Source organism: Rhincodon typus, chromosome 29 (assembly GCF_021869965.1).
Source record: "Rhincodon typus isolate 14 chromosome 29, sRhiTyp1.1, whole genome shotgun sequence".
NCBI lineage: Eukaryota > Metazoa > Chordata > Chondrichthyes > Orectolobiformes > Rhincodontidae > Rhincodon > Rhincodon typus.
The window spans coordinates 34,687,941-34,699,772 of record NC_063360.1 but is presented as its reverse complement, the minus strand read 5'-3'; the positions used below and the strand labels follow the sequence as shown (position 1 = coordinate 34,699,772).

Below are 11,832 nucleotides of genomic sequence, written 5' to 3'. Positions count from 1 at the left end.
ATGTCTTTGGTGGTGGGGTCGGATTGCAGATGGCGGAAGTGTCGGAGGATGATGCGTTGGATCCGGAGGTTGGTGGGGTGGTACGTGAGGACGAGGGGGATTCTTTTTTGGTTGTTATTGCGGGGACGGGGTGTAAGGGATGAGTTGCGGGAAATGCAGGAGACACGGTCGAGGGCGTTCTCGACCACTGAGGGGGGCAAGTTGCGGTCCTTGAAAAACGAGGACATCTGAGATGTACGGGAGTGGAATGCCTCATCCTGGGAGCAGATGCGGCGGAGGCGAAAGAATTGGGAATAGGGGATGGCATTTTTGCAGGAAGGTGGGTGGGAGGAGGAGTATTCTAGGCAGCTGTGGGAGTCGGTGGGCTTGGAATGGATATCGGTTTCTAGGTGGTTGCCCGAGATGGAGACAGAGGTCCAGGAAGGGGAGAGAGGTGTTAGAGATGGTCCAAGTGAACTTAAGGTTGAGGTAGAGGTGTTGGTGAAGTGGATGAACTGTTCGAGCTCCTCGTGGGAGCACGAGGCGGCGCCGATACAGTCATCAATGTAACGGAGGAAGAGGTGGGGTTTAGGGCCAGTGTAGCTAAGGAAGAGGGATTGTTCCACGTAACCTACAAAGAGGCAGGCGTAGCTTGGGCCCATGCGGGTACTCATGGCTACCCCCTTTGTCTGTAGGAAGTGGGAGGAATTGAAAGAGAAGTTGTTGAGGGTGAGGACGAGTTCAGCTAAGCAGATGAAGGTGTCAGTGGAGGGGGACTGGTCTGGCCTGCGGGACAGAAAGAAGCGGAGGGCCTTTAGGCCATCGGTATGGGCAATGCAGGTATATAGGGACTGGACGTCCATGGTAAAGGTGAGGTGTTGGGGGACTGGGGAATTGGAAGTTCTGGAGGAGGTGGAGGGCCCCACCTCTTCGTCCGTTACATTGATGACTGTATCGGCGCCGCCTCGTGTTCCCACGAGGAGCTCGAACAGTTCATCCACTTCACCAACACCTTCCACCCCAACCTTAAGTTTACCTGGACCATCTCTAATACCTCTCTCACCTTCCTGGACCTCTCTGTCTCCATCTCGGGCAACCACCTAGAAACCGATATCCATTTCAAGCCCACCGACTCCCACAGCTGCCTAGAATACTCCTCCTCCCACCCACCTTCCTGAAAGAATGCCATTCCCTATTCCCAATTCCTTCGCCTCCGCCGCATCTGCTCCCAGGATGAGGCATTCCACTCCCGTACATCTCAGATGTCCTCGTTTTTCAAGGACCACAACATCCCCCCCTCAGTGGTCGAGAACGCCCTCGACCGTGTCTCCCGCATTTCCCGCAACTCATCCCTCACACCCTGTCCCTGCAATAACAACGAGAAAAGAATCCCCCTCGTCCTCACGTACCACCCCACCAACCTCTGGATCCAACGCATCATCCTCCGACACTTCCGCCATCTGCAATCCGACCCCACCATCAAAGACATTTTTCCCTCCCCACCCTTATCTGCTTTCCGGCAGGACCATTCTCTCCGTGACTCCCTTGTCTGCTCCACACTCCCCTCCAGCCCCACCACACCCAACACTTTTCCCTGCAACTGCAGGAAGTGCTACACCTCCCCCCACACCTCCTCCCTCACCTCCATCCCAGGCCCCAAGAAGACTTTCCACATCAAGCAGATGTTCACCTGCACATCTGCTAATGTGGTATACTGCATCTGCTGTACCCATTGTGGCCTCCTCTACATCAGGGAAACCAAGCGGAGGCTTGGGGACTGCTTTGCAGAACACCTACGCTCGGTTCGCAATAAACAACTGCACCTCCCAGTCGCGAACCATTTCAACTCCCCCTCCCATTCCTCAGACGACATGTCCATCCTGGGCGTCCTGCAGTGCCACAACGATGCCACCCAAAGGTTGCAGGAACAGCAACTCATATTCCGCTTGGGAACCCTGCAGCCCAATGGTATCAATGTGGATTTCACAAGCTTCAAAATCTCTCCTCCCGCTACTGCATCCCAAAACCAGCCCAGCTCGTCCCCGCCTCCCTAACCTGTTCTTCCTCCCACCTATCCACTCCTCCCACCTCAAGCCCCACTCCCATCTCCTACCTACTAACCTCATCCCGCCCCCTTGACCTGTCCGTCCTCCCTGGACTGACCTATCCCCTTCCTAACTCCCCACCTACACTCACCTTTACTGGCTCCATCCCTGCCTCTTCGACCTGTCTGTTTCCTCTCCACCTATCTTCTCCTCTATCCATCTTCTATCCGCCTCCCCCTCTCTCCCTATTTATTTCAGAATCCCCTTCCCCTCCCCCATTTCTGATGAAGGGTCTAGGCCCGAAACGTCAGCCTTTCTGCTCCTGTGATGCTGCTTGGCCTGCTGTGTTCATCCAGCTCTGCACCTTGTTATCTCAGATTTTCCAGCATATGCAGTTGCTACTATCTCTGATGCAGTGGGATAGAATGCCTGGGAGACACTGAGTTGGAGTCTTACGACTCACCATAGCAGTTCTTTGTTTATGTTATATTGTGAATATTCACCAATCACAAATTATAGGCTGTAGCTTCCCTCTTCAGAGTTTCTCCATCATCATGTGATCAGGCATCATCAGTAATAAAGCTTCTCATATGCACACTCAATAATTAGCTCTTTACTCTACTCTGCACTTAATTTTTAAGGCATGTGATTGGTGTTGGCTGCAATCATTACGTTTCTCTCGTCCATTTTCCTGAAGTGGGAAGGACCAGCATCTGTTTTCCATCCCCTAATTTATCTCAAGAAGCTGTTGGATAACTGTCATCTTTTACTAATGTAGTCTTTCTTAATGATTTGATTTACTATTATCACATGTCCCTGAGTACAGTGAAAAGTTTTGTTTTGCATGTGGTACAGGCAGATCATACCATACAACGTACATTTGGGTACAGAGTGAAGAATACAATGTCACAGCTGCAGAGAAGGTGCACAGAGAGCAAGATCAAAATTAGATTTGAAATTTGAGAGGTCCATTCAGAAGTCCAATAACAGCAGGGAAGAAGCTGTTCTCGAATCTGTTGGTGCTTGTGTTCAAGCTTCTGTATCTTCTGCCTGACAGAGGAGGTTGGAAGAGATTATAACCGGGGTGGGAGGGGTCTTTGATGATGTTGGCTGCCTTCCTGAGGCAGCGAGAATGTAGATGGAGTCAGTGGATGGAAGGTTGGTTTGCCTGATGGACTGGGCTCTGTTTACAACTCCCTGTAGTCTCTTACAATCCTGGGCAGACCATTTGCCGTACCAAGCCATGATATATCCAGATAGAATGCTTTCTATGGCACATCTATAAAATTTGGTGCAGAGATAGTAAGAACTGCCGATGCTGGAGAATCTGAGACAACAAGGAGTAGAGCTGGATGAACACAGCAGGCCAAGCAGCATCAGAGGAGCAGGAAAGCTAACGTTTCGGGTCTGGACCCTTCTTCAGAAAAAAGTTTTCTGTGTTCATCCAGCTCTACACCTTGTTACCCTATATAAAATTTGGTCAGAGTCTTTACAAACATGCCAAATTTCCTTAACCTCCTGAGGAAGTAGAGGTGTTGTTGTGCTTTCTTGACCATTGCAGCAACGTGGGTGGACCAGGACAGATTGTTGGTGATTGTCACTCCCAGAACATGATGCTGTTGACCATCCCCACCTCAGCACCATTGATACAGACAGGGGCGTGCCCTCCACTCTGCTTCCTGCAGTCAATGACCAGCTCTTTCATTTTGCTGACATTGAGGGAGAGATTGTTATCTTTACACCATATCACTAAGCACTCTATCTCTTTCCTGTATTCTATGTCATCATAGTTTGAGATCTGGCATCATCAGCGAACTTGTAGATGGAGTTAGGACCAGTAATGAGTGTACAGGGGAGTATAGTAAGGAGTTGAGTACACCGCCTTGCAGAGCACCGGTGTTGGGGATTGTCATGGAGGAAGTGATGTTGCCTCTTCTCACTGATTGTGGTCAGGAATTTGAGGATTTAGTTGCAGAGGGTGGAGTGGAGACTTTGGCCTCTGAGTTTGGAGATTAGTTTGGAAGGAATTACAGCGCTGAAGGCAAATTTGTAGTCAATAAGTAGGAACCTGACATTGGTATCCTTGTTATCCAGATGTTCCAGGGATGAGTGTAGGGTCAGGGAGATGGCGTCAGCCATGGACCTGTTGCACTGGTAGGCGAATTGCAAGGGATCAGGGCAGGCTGGGAAGCTGGAGTTAATGTGAACCATGGCTCTCGAAGCACTTCATAAGTCATCAAGGCATGCTGCATGATTTTACTTTGGTACTGGGATGATGGGGTCGTCTTGAAGCAGGTGCAGACTTCAGAGTGTAGGAAGAAAAGGTTAAAGATAGTAAAGACACACCACCATGCTATTAGGAAAGGAGTTCTAGGGTCTTGGCAGAGGCCAATATCATTCTTGTTCAGGATGTTGAGAGGCTTGGAGAGGGACTTGTAGGGGAGTCGTATCTGCTGCACTTGTCTTTCAGGAAAAGGGTGGCCATGAGTTGGGAAGGTGCTGATATCAATGGGGCCTTGGTGAGGTGTCATAGCGAACTTCTTAGATGGTCCACACTGCTGCCACTGTGCGTTGGCGGTGGAAGGAGTGAATGTGGAAGGTGGTACAAGATGAAGATGGATTACCAGTCTGCTTGGCACAGAGTTTGGTGACAGCTAGAATCCGTCAACTTCTCCGAGGCAGGTTTGGAAGGGAAAGGGGTGCAGAAAACACAAAAAGATTGAGAAAAATGAGCAGTTCAAAAAAACCACCGCCTCAACGTTCCACTTTTACATCACCTGGGGCATCAGATAAGGTTTCCTGATGAGCTTGTTTAAGTCAACAGTTAACATGGGTTTAAGAAGAATCAGTTAAGCAGCATGTCATTCGGGGCCCAGTAAAGAAACACAAAGAGCTCTCCGATCTAACAGGCACATTGACTGCTCACGTCTTCTAGACTGTGACATCTGCAAGCCATTTTTTTTGGGCCAGCAATAACACACACAAAGAAAGAAACCGCATTTGCTTGTAAATTTCCGACTCTGAGCTGTCAGCCTACTCAATGCATCAATGCCGTGCATGACATGCTGGTTTAGCAAGGTCACTGTTTACACCACAAGCTGATGCTTTCTTACTCCTGCACTAGATTGCCAGGAAGCACAGAGAGGAGGAGGGTACGGGGTGCGGGGGAGGGGGGAGGGGGGAGGGATGCTGGCGAACGAGAGTGGGGGAGGTTAGGAGCTGGCTGTTTCCCGTCAATATGTCGATGGTGTTCAGGAACCGCTTGCTCCAGTGCACATGAGTATGAGATAACAGGCTTTTCACAAACACACAATGAAGGGAAAACTTTTGAGCTATAACTTAAGGACAATGCTTCAAAGTTAAGAGGACACCACACAGAATGACACACAGTTATAAGAATTAAGCACATAGGTTGACAAGGAAAGAGCTATAAAGGGAAAACGATCTCAAGAAAAAACAAAATCAAGAAAGAAAAAGATGAGGGAATTTTTTGGAAAAGTCAAATTTCCAACTGCTGGTTACAATGATAACAATTCCTCGCTGACATTCAACATCCAGCTAAATTTTTCAACTAAGATTTCAGTTGAAAGACAGCATTTTTAACAATGTACCCAATTTCTGTATGAATTCCAAATTTGAATTCAATAAAATCTGGAATCGACAGCAAGCCTAATGATGACCCCGTGTAACCATTGTTGGTTGTCTCAAAAAAACCCATCTGATTCATCAATGTCTTTGGGGTCTGGCCAAGATCTGACTCCAGACCCACAGCAATGTGTTTGACATTTAGTTATTCTCTGGACAATGCGGGATAGACAATAAATACTGGCCTATCCAGCAACATCCACATCCAGCAAACCCAAAAAACTCCCTCAGTGATACATTGAAGTTTCAGCATAGATTAAGCAAATATATGATGAACGGAGGACGCTTGGAATCTCCACAGATCAGAGGGATTTTGGTGGCATGTACACTAACCCTAGCACATAATGTCCCCTCATGCTTCATGTATCAGGAAAGCTGGATAAAGGGGTTAAGACACCATATGCCTTTATTAGAGCCATAGAGTCATAGAGTAATACAGCATGGAAACAGGCCCTTTGGCCCAAACCGGTCCACGCTGACCATGGTGCCCACTCAGCTAGTTCCAATTGCCCGCATTGGGTCCGTATCCCTCTAAACCCTTCCCATTCATGTACCTATCCAAATGTTTTTTAAATGTTGCTACTATAACTGCTTCAACCTTTTTCTCTGGCAGCCCATTCCATATATGCACCACTCTCTGTGTGAAGAAGTTGCCCTTCAGGTCCTTCTTAAATCTTTCCCCCATCACCTTAAATCTATGCTCTCTAGTTTTCAATTCCCCATCCCTGGGAGAAAGACTAAATACTATGTATGCCCCTCATGACTTTATACACCTCAATAAGGTCACCCCTCATTCCCCTACATTCCAAGGAATAAAGTCTTATCCTGTCCAACCTCTCCCTATAACTCAGGCCAACTACTCCTGGCAACATCCTTGTAAATCTTCTTTGCACACTTTCCAGTTTAACTATATCTTTCCTACAACAGGGTGACCAAAACTGTAGACAATACTCAAGTGCGGCCTCACCAATGACTTATCCAACTATAAAATAACGTCCCAACTCCTATACTCAATGCCTTGACCGATGAAGGCCAGCATGCTAAATGCCTTCTTCACCTGTCCACCTGTGACACTGCTTTCAATGAACTATGTACTTCTAGTCCGAGGTTCCTCTGATCCACAACACTCCTTAGGACCTTTACCATTTACTGTGTACGTCCTACCTTGGTTTGACTTTCCAAAGTACAACACCTCACACTTATGTGTATTGAATTGCATTTGCCAATCCTCAGCCCACTTCCCCATTTTGATAACCTTCCGCGCCATCAACAAAACCTCCTCATTTTGTATCATCTGCAAACTTATTAATCATGCCTTGTACATTCACATCCAGATCATTTAGGAAATAACAAACAAAAAAGGCCCCAGCACCGACCCCTGTGGCACTAGTCACAGGCCTCCAGTCCGAGAAACAACCTTCAACCATCACCCTCTGCTTCCTCCCATCGAGCCAATTTTGAATCCAGTTAACCAGCTCTCCTGGGATTCCATGTGTCCTAAGGGATATTGAGGCTCTGGTCATGAAAAAGAAGGCAGCATATATTGGGTTTAAGCTATCAGGCTTAAGTGAATCCCTAGAAGACTACAAAAAGTGTAGGAGCACACCGAGGGAAATCAGAGAGCAAAAAGAGGGTATGAGATGGAGCTGGCAGATAAGGTTAAAGATAATGCCAAGAGGGTCTATAGCTATATTAAAGTAAAAGGATGGCTCGGGACTACCCCGCCTTTCAGGACCTTGTCAAAGGCCTTACTACATATACAAAACAGCCACTGCCCTACCCTCACCTATCCTCTTGGTTACTTCTTCAAAAAACTCTAAAAGATTTGTCAGACATGACCTCCCTTACACAAACCCATGCTGACACTTCCTAATCAGACCTTGACTATCCAAATGTTGGTTGATCCTGTCGCTCAGTATCCTCTCCAATATGTGTATGTATGCAATCCAAAATATTCCCACTTGTTTCCCTTATTTTCTTAGCATCCATGACTCTCTCCTCAGTAAACACTGATACCATTGAAGAAGTATTTTAATGTGCATTTGTAATGTCAAGGCATACAAGATTATGGGCTAAGAGCTGGAAATTGGGATTAGAACAGCGAGGGTTCTGAGGAAGGGTCATTCAACCTGAAATGTTAACTCTGATTTCTCTCCACAGATGCTGCCAGGCCAGCTAAGCTTTTCCAGCAAGTTCTGTTTTTGTTTAGAATAGTAAGCTGTTTTGACTAACGCAGACACGATGGGCCAAAGGGCTGTAGACCTCCATGACTCTATGACACTGTGTGCTTCTAAAAATATTCATCAGATTGATTCCAGGAATGATGGGCTCCAGTTACTTGGGAAGATTGGAGCAGCTGAGGTTATCCTCCTCGGGGAAGGGGAGATTTGATTGAGGTGATCAAAAACAGAAGCAGTGTGGGCTGGGCTGACAGAAAACATCGACCCCATGGAAAGGTGGAGAACAAAAGGTTACTGATTTAAGGTGATTGGTTAAAGAAACAATGGTGGCAATTAAGGATTTGTTATGTTTAGGCAGAGACTAACCTTTACACCACACAGATTATGAATCTGGAATGCAGTGCCAGAGAGTGGCAGATGTGGACACAGGCAGTATTTCGGGTCAGGATTGGATAATTATTTGAGGAGCAAATAAAATATTGCTGTTTGATGGGAAAGGTCTGGGGAGAGGAATTAGAGGACCTGGTCTTGCACAGAGCCAGTACAGATGCAGTGGGCTGAATGGCTTCCTTCAGTACTGTAACCATTCTATCATTTGAAATCGTGGAGTGCGTCTTGAATTGAGAACATGCTGACTAAGATGTGAGAGTGCTAGCTATGAAGTTAAGTACACCCGCACCAAATTTTTGTGAATACTTAATGATGGAAGAGCATTCTCAAGGACCGCCAACATGGTATTTGAACCATTTCAGTTGTAATGAATTTTTCTCATTGTGAACAATAATGTTTCACTGGATTCATTTGAAAATTCAACCTCTCTCCCCACCCTACTGCCAATTTTCTCCTTTGTTGATGCAGTGAGCTTGCTTTTTAACACTGTAAGCGCTGAGCGGGCCTGATTTTAACTCAAACGTCAATGATAAGGACAGGATTCTAAACAAGATTGATGCTGTTGGTGGAAAAGGGTGAATGGAGGGAGGATGATTCGTCAAACTCTGGTTCGACAAATCCTAGTAAAATGTGGAAAAGTTGGGTAAAATTGGATCAACTGATTTTTAAAATTATTGCATGGTATGTGGGCATTACCAGCAAGGACAGCATTTGCTGTCCATTGCTAATTGCCCTTGAAATGTACAATTTGCCAGGACATTTCAGAGGGTCATTAAGATCATTATCTGAAGTTACTCGTAGACCTGAGCATGTAAGGTCAGCAGATTTCCTTCTTTGAAGGACACTAGTGAACCAAATGGATTTTAATGGCAATGTTGTCACATTATTTTGACTATTGTTGATTGAGTTTAATTTCCACCAGCTGCCATGTTCAGCTTTGAACCCCTGTCCCCAGAGCATTGAGAGTTAGGCAGACAAATGCGGTGCTAGCATTCATTTCGAGAGGCTAGAATACAAGAGCAAAGACCTACAGCTAGGGCTGTACAAAGCTCTGGTCAAACTGTATTTGAAATATTGTGAGCAGTTTTGGGCCTCCTATGTAAGAAAGGATGTGATGGTGTTGGAGGGGGTTCACAAGAGAAGGTTCACATGAATGCTCCCAGGGTTAAAGGGCTTATCATATGAGGAGTTGTGGAGGAGTCTGGGTCTGTACTCGATGGAGTTTAGAAGGATGGGAATGGGGGTAAGCTGATTGAAACTTACAGAACACTGAGAGGCCTGGATAGAGTGGACATGGAAGAAGATGTTTTCACTAGTAGGAGAGACTAGGACCTGAGGGTACAGCCTCAGGGTGAAGGGATGACCCTTTAAAATTGAGATCAGGAGGAATTTCTTCAGCCAGAGGGAGGTGAATCTGTTGAACTCATTGCCACAGAGAGCTGTGGAGGACTAGTCATTGAGTATATTTAGGACAGAGGTAGATAGGTTCTTGATCAGTAAGGGGATCAAGGGTTATAGGGAGAATCCAGGAGAATGGGGTTGAGAAACATATCAGCCACGATTGAATGGTGGAGCAGAATCAATGGGCCGAATGGCCTAGTCTACTCCTGTATTTAATGGCCTTAACCTGAGACTCTAGTCTAGACCCACTGCCATTGCACTACCGCCTCCCCTATAATCCAGGAGAAACCAAAGAGAAACAGTTCAAATGATCAAAAAGTCAAAAGAGAGCATCAGAGGAACTGCACCCTAGTGAATCGACAACACAGGGTGTGATAGGGCCATTGGCAAGGAGAAGCAGCAACCTGTAACCAGAACTAAGTGATTCCACAACTAACAGATCAGATCTGCAGTCCTGCCACATCCAGCCATGAATGGTGGTGGCCAATTAAACGATTCAATAGAGGAGGAGGCTCCACAAATATCTCCAATCTCAATAATAACGGAGCTCAACACATCACTGCAGAGCTCTGAATCTGTCTTCAGTCAGATCTGCAGTGAGGATGTGCCATTTAGGCCTCCTCCTGAAACATCCAGCATCACAGATGACAGCCTCCAACCAATTCAGTTCAGCCCATATGATACCAGGAAGTGACTGCACGCATCGGATAATTGCAACCACTATGGGCTCTGCCAACATTCCAGCTATTGTGCTCCATGGCTAGTCCCTAGCCAAGCTGCTCTGGGATAATTACAACATTGGTCTCCACCCAGCAATGTGGGAAATTGCCCAGCCTAGTCCTTTTCTTAAAGAGCCGGACATCTCCAACCTCAACCAGTTACTGAGATAACAAGGTGTAGAGCTGGATGAACACAGCAGGCCAAGCAGCATCAGAGGAGCAGGAACCCTAGACCCTAGGCCCGAAACATCAGCCTTCCTGCTCCTCTGATGCTGCTTGGCCTGCTGTGTTCATCCAGCTCTACACCTTGTTATCTCAGATTCTCCAGCATCTGCAGTTCCTACTATCTCAGCCAGTTACTGCTCCATCTGTCTACTCTCAATCATCACCAAAGTGATGGGAAGGAGGGCTAACAGCTGTATCAGGTGGCACTTGCTCAGCAATAACCTGCTCAATTTGGGTTCCACCAGGAACACTTTCTTCTGTTTGATCTAATTACAGCCTTGGCCCAAACATAAATTCCAGAGGTGAGGCGAGAATGACTGCCCTTGACATCAGGACAACATTTGACCAAGTGTGGCCTCAAGAAACCTGAACAAAAGTAGAGCCAATGGAAATCGGGAAGAAATATCCAAAGAACAAGAAACAAAGAACTGTGGATCTTGAAAATCTCAAACAAAATCAGAAATTACTGGAACTCATTACCTCTTGTCAAATCACTTCACAGTGTGAACTACCTCTGGGGTACAGTGACTATTGTTATGTAGACTTACACTTTATGTAGATTAAGGAGAGGAAGTTTGAGCCTGGTCAGAAGCAGGAAGCTGCTCAGCAATTGATGTCTCATTCATCCTGAACAGGAAGTCTAAGGCACATACAGTAAATGCGGCTGCTCAGAGCAGAACAGTCAGATACAGCATGGAGAAATTTCTACCCACTTGCTGCTTTCGCCCTGCAATGTGGAAACCTCGCACAGTGTAGGAGAAGGAACATTTCAGGGTAAAGAACCTTTATTGACTGTTTTTACAACATTAATATATGTTTTGTAGATTGATGTATAGTTTGTTCACATATTCATGTTTCAGACACACACATAAGCACTCATATACATACTGACTGTAACACGCAACCACTCACATATATGCAAAAATACACACTTTGACACAAACAAATACACACACACTCAAACAAGAACACACGCTCAGACACAAACACTCGTACATGCACTCAAAAACACACAGACACACACATACAAAGTCAAACACATATACACACACAAATCAAATACATACACATACACGCACGCAGTGAAACACACACAGACACTAAGACACAAACACTCACGCATAGCTGTGTTAAAACATACACACACACAAACTCTCACACACACACACAAACTCATACACACAGACAAACGCATACACACACAAACTCTCACACACACAAACTCATACACACACAAACACAAACTCA

General features: G+C 46.2%; 2 protein-coding genes across 3 annotated transcripts in view; one reads left to right on the top strand and one right to left on the bottom strand.

Annotated features, from left to right (window-relative positions):
- Positions 1 to 11,832, bottom strand: part of slc5a5 (solute carrier family 5 member 5) — a 113,528-nt gene that overhangs the window by 77,196 nt on the left and 24,500 nt on the right. The gene's annotated exons all lie outside the window — the stretch shown is intronic.
- LOC109911828 (tyrosine-protein kinase JAK2-like) overlaps positions 11,243 to 11,832 on the top strand; it is a 123,360-nt gene continuing 122,770 nt past the window's right edge. The window contains exon 1 of one of the 2 annotated variants that reach the window (XM_048614194.1): positions 11,243 to 11,358. The gene's annotated coding sequence lies outside the window, so the exon portion shown is untranslated. The remainder of the gene's footprint in view (positions 11,359 to 11,832) is intronic. The other variant, XM_048614195.1, reaches the window with a different exon arrangement.